This window comes from Lissotriton vulgaris, chromosome 7 (assembly GCF_964263255.1).
Source record: "Lissotriton vulgaris chromosome 7, aLisVul1.2, whole genome shotgun sequence".
NCBI classification, from domain to species: Eukaryota; Metazoa; Chordata; class Amphibia; order Caudata; family Salamandridae; genus Lissotriton; species Lissotriton vulgaris.
In genome coordinates this window covers 1,416,975,637-1,416,981,058 of record NC_141695.1, presented here as the reverse complement: position 1 = coordinate 1,416,981,058, position 5,422 = coordinate 1,416,975,637, and positions in this window count along the sequence as shown.

The window sequence follows — 5,422 nt, the reverse complement described above, 5'->3', positions numbered from 1 at the left end:
AAAATTGTGGAAAAAAACATGGATCCTTTGATTGTTCAAATGAAAAAAAATCTGGAAAGAATGAACAATTTACACCTGTCGCTAGTTGGATGTACAAATATCATCAAAATGATGATTTTACGGTTTACCCAAATTTTTGTATGTGTTCAGGGCTGTACCCTTGCTGATTGAAGCCAGCTGGTTTAATGGTATAGAGGCTATATGTAATAGGTTTATATGGGCCCAAGGTAAAACCCGGAGAGCTTATAGGTATATGACGCTTCCCAGAGAAAAAGGAGGATGGGGGGCACCAGATTTTCGTTTATATTACATGGCTACTGTGCTGCAATACATCCAAGGTCTTATTGGTGGAAACTCTGATGATGTAAGACTGCAGAAGATGTCTACAGAGGTTTATGCTGTCGCACTCTGGGTAAATGCTGAGAACTGTTTTTTAAAATGTATTGACTATAGTTACTTTAAGAGGACTAAGTTCAAAACTGTAAAAGCGGCAGTGACGATCTGGAATGCATTTTTAAAGAAAGTAAAGATTGGGAGGTATAACAGGTATGTCCTATTAATTAACAACAGGTCACTCCCTAAGGAAATCTTTGCAGATCATACTATGGCAGAGTGGGCTCTAAGGGGGGTTACGCAAATTGGAGATTTATTCTCACAGGATGGTTTTAAGCAATTTTCAGAGCTAAGAGACACATATGGTTTAGATAATAGGGGATTTTTCAAATATCTACAGATTAGAAGTTTTCTTAACAACAAAGTCGGAGGTCCAGCAGGTTTTAATAAAATAGAAATAATGGAGAAAATAAAACTGATGGGGGATTGTTCTATCAAATCCTTTTATGCAGTATTGGTGGAAAATAAGCAGGATGATTTAGTTAAATTCAGCAAGAAATGGGAGGATAAATTGGGAGTTGATAGTAGCTTGTTTTATGATTCTTTGAATTTGGGATGCACGATACTATGTGCTGCCCCGCTGCAATCTCAGCATTATAAAACACTGTATTCTCTGTACTTTACTCCTGCAAAGATTGCAAAATGGGGGGGGAATCAAGGAATCAATTGTCCTAGATGTAATGAGTTGGAAGCAGATAGCGTACATATTTTTGCGTCATGCCCCCAATTACGAACATTGATTAGTGAGATTGAGGGGTTTTTGGCAAGATCATTGGGTATTGAGATATCCCTTACGCCGGCTTGGATTATGCTAGGTGTGAATAATGAAGAGCAGGTTCAATATGCTGCATTTCTGTTTGTAATAATGGCTGTCTATAGACTTACAATAGCTAGGGCTTGGCTAGATAAAAGCCCTCCGAACTTGCAAAGCTGGCTGGCAAATACCCTGTATGCATATAATATAGAGGAAAACATTTATGCTCGAAAGGGGAGAAGTGGAAGACGATTGGGGAGAAGAATTTGGGAGCCAATATGTAAATGGAAAGAGAGGCAAAGAAGGAGTAACTAGGGGAGGGGGGCGGGAAGATGTTATCATTACTGCTTTCGGTTTTCTTCTTTTTTATTTCTTGTGTCGACTTTGGATTTTGCTTTCTTATTATAGCTGAACTGCATAATGTGTATGCTTTCTTTGTGTAGCTGTATTGTATAATCTGTATGCTAGTACTAAAGGGTGGAGTTTAAATAACGCAATAAATACTGTAAAGGATAAAATTGTGATATATGTAAAGCATTGCCCCCAGACCGGTCAACCCGGACGAAAACACATTTAACACCCCCAAACAGCCAAAAAGCAAAACCGTAAAAAGTGAGATTTAGCAATTTTCGGGCCTACCTGGAATTCAGTCCAAATGCGCTTTGCCGCTAGGCCCTAACTCCCCTTTTCCACCATGGATTTCCTGAAAAACAAATGCAATCAACATTAGACTGTGCCAGCAGTACTCCCGGACCCCAAAACCCTCCCACAAAAACCTAGAAGCCCCCCAAACAGCACCCCAAAGACAGGCAAGTGAGCAAAAACGCAAAAACTTTTTCACCTCCGATTTTCTCCAAACCACCTTTAACCGGTATTAGACCTTCTCAGCAATGCCCCCAGACCAGTTAACCCAGGTGGAAAAAAGTTTAACACCGCTAACAGCCAAAAAGCAAAACCGCAACAAGTGAGACTTGGAATAATTTAGCCCTCAATCCCAAATCCATCCGTGTGCACTCTGCAGCTAGGCCCTAACTCCCGTTTGCCACCATGGATTTTCTCCAAACCACTTGCAATCAAAAGTATCCATACCCAGCATTGCTCCAAGACCCCAAAACCCCCCACAAACACCAGGAACCCCCCCAACAGCCCCAGAAAACGCTAAAGTGAGCGAAATGTCTGAAAATGGAAAAACTTTTTCACCTCCGATTTTCTCCAAACCACTTTTATCCGGTAATAGGCCTTCCCAGCAATGCCCCCAGACATGTCAACCCGGGTGAAAACAAGTTTAACAACCCCAAACAGCCAAAAAGCAAAACCGCAAAAAGTGAGACTTAGAACAATTTAGCCCTCAATCCCAAATCACTCCATGCGAACTCTCCAGCTAGGCCCTAACTCCCCTTTGCCACCAGGGATTTTCTCCAAACCACTTGCAATCAAATCTATCAATACCCAGCGTTGCTCCAAGACCCCCCAACCCCCCAAACAGCCTCCCGAAAACGAGAGAGTGAGGTTTCTCCAAACCACTTTTATCCGGTATTAGACCTTCCTAGCAATGCCCCCAGACCCATCCACCCGGGCAAAAACAAGTTTAACACCCCCAAACAGCCAAAAAGCAAAACCACAAAAAGTGAGACTTAGAATAATTTAGCCCTCAATCCCAAATCACTCTGTGCGCGCTCTGCAGCTAGGCCCTAACTCCTGTTTGCCACCATGTATTTTCTCCGAATCACTTGCAATCAAAACTATCCATACCAAGCGTTGCTTCAAGACCCCAAAACCCCCCCCACAAACACCAGGAACACCCCCCAAACAGCCCCCCGATAACGCTAAAGTGAGCGAAATGTCTGAAAATGGAAAAACTTTTTCACCTCCGATTTTCTCCAAACCACTTTTATACGGTATTACACCTTCCCAGAAATGCCCCCAGACCCGTCAAACCGAGGCGGAAACAAGTTTAACACCCCCAAACAACCAAAAAGCAAAACCGAAAAAAGTGAGACTAAGAATAATTTAGCCCTCAATCTCAAATCACTCTGTGCATGCTCTGCAGCTAGGCCCTAACTCCCCTTTGCCACCATGGATTTTCTCCAAACCACTTGCAATCAAAACTATCCATACCCAGCGTTGCTCCAAGATCCCCCAACCCCCCAAACACCAGGAACCCCCCCAAACAGCCTCCCGAAAACGAGAAAGTGAGCGAAATATCTGAAAATGGAAACACTTTTTCACCTCCGATTTTCTCCAAACCACTTTTATCCGGTATTAGACCTTCCCAGCAATGCCCCCAGACCCGTCAAACCGAGGCGGAAACAAGTTTAACACCCCCAAACAACCAAAAAGCAAAACCGAAAAAGTAAGACTTAGAATAATTTAGCCCTCAATCTCAAATCACTCTGTGCATGCTCTGCAGCTAGGCCCTAACTCCCCTTTGCCACCATGGATTTTCTCCAAACCACTTGCAATCAAAACTATCCATACACAGCATTGCACCTAGACCCCCCAACCCCACAAAACACCAGGAACCCCCCAAGCAGGCCGCAGAAAACACAAAAGTGAGCGAAATCTCTGGAAAGTGAAAAACTTTCCACCATGGATTTTCTCCAAAACACTTTTATCCGGTATTAGACCTTCCCAGCAATACCCCCAGACCCGTCATCCCAGGCAGAAACAAGTTTAACACCCCCAACCAGCCAAAAAGTAAAACCGCAAAAAGTAAGACTTAGAATAATTTAGCCCTCAATCCCACATCACTCTGTGCGCGCTCTGCAGCTAGCCCTAACTCTCGTTTGCCACCATGGATTTTCTGCAAACCACTTGCAATCAAAAGTATCCATACGCAGCGTTGCTCCAAGACCCCCAAACCCCCCCCCACAAACACCAGGAACCTCCCAAACAGCCCCCCGAAAACGCTAAAGTGAGCGAAATGTCTGAAAATGGAAAAACATTTTCACCTCCGATTTTCTCCAAACCACTTTTTTCAGGTATTACACCTTCCCAGCAATGCCCCCAGACCAGTCAACCCAGGTGGAAAAAAGTTTTACACCCCCAACAGCCAAAAAGCAAAATCGCAAAAAGTGAGACTTAGAATAATTTAGCCCTCAATCCCAAATCCATCTGTGCGCGCTCTGCAGCTAGGCCCTAACTCCCCTTTGCCACCATGGATTTTCTCCAAACCACTTGCAATCAAACGTATCCATACCCAGCGTTGCTCTAAGACCCCCAAAACCCCCCACAAACACCAGGAACCGCCCCAAACAGCCTCCCAAAAACGATAAAGTGAGTGAAATATCTGAAAATGGAAACACTTTTTCACCTCCGATTTTCTCCAAACCACTTTTATCCGGTATTAGACCTTCCTAGCAATGCCCCCAGACCCATCAACCCGGGCGAAAACAAGTTTAACACCCCCAAACAGCCAAAAAGCAAAAACGCAAAAAGTGAGACCGAATAATTTAGCCCTAAATCACTCCATGCGCACTCAGCTAGGCCCTAACTCCCCTTTGCCACCATGGATTTTCTCCAAACCACTTGCAATCAAAAGTATCCATACCCAGCATTGCTCCAAGACCTCAACACCCCCCCCCCACAAACACCAGGAACCCCCCAAATAGCCCCCTGAAAACACTAAAGTGAGCGAAATGTCTGAAAATGGAAAAAAAGTTTTTCACCTCCGATTTTCTCCAAACCACTTTTATCCGGTAATAGACGTTCCCAGCAATGCCCTCAGACCCGTCAACCCGGGCGAAAACAAGTTTAACACCCCCAAACAGCCAAAAAGCAAAAACGCAAAAAGTGAGAAAATAATTTTGGCCTCAATCCTAAATCACTCCGTGCACACTCTGTAGCTAGGCCCTAACTCCTCTTTACCACCATGGATTTTCTCCAAACCACTTGCAATCAAAACTATCAATACCCAGCGTTGCTCCAAGACCCCCCAACCCCCCAAACACCAGGAGCCCCCCCAGGCAGGCCCCCGAAACACAAAAGTGAGCGAAAACACTGGAAAGTGAAAAACTTTTCCAGCATGGATTTTCTCCAAACCACTTGCAATCAAACGTATCCATACCCAGCGTTGCTCTAAGACCCCCAAAACCCCCCACAAACACCAGGAACCCCCCCAAACAGCCTCCCAAAAACGAGAAAGTGAGCGAAATATCTGAAAATGGAAACACTTTTTCACCTCTGATTTTCTCCAAACCACTTTTATCCTGTATTAGACCTTCCTAGCAATGCCCCCAGACCCATCAACCCGGGCAAAAACAAGTTTAACACCCC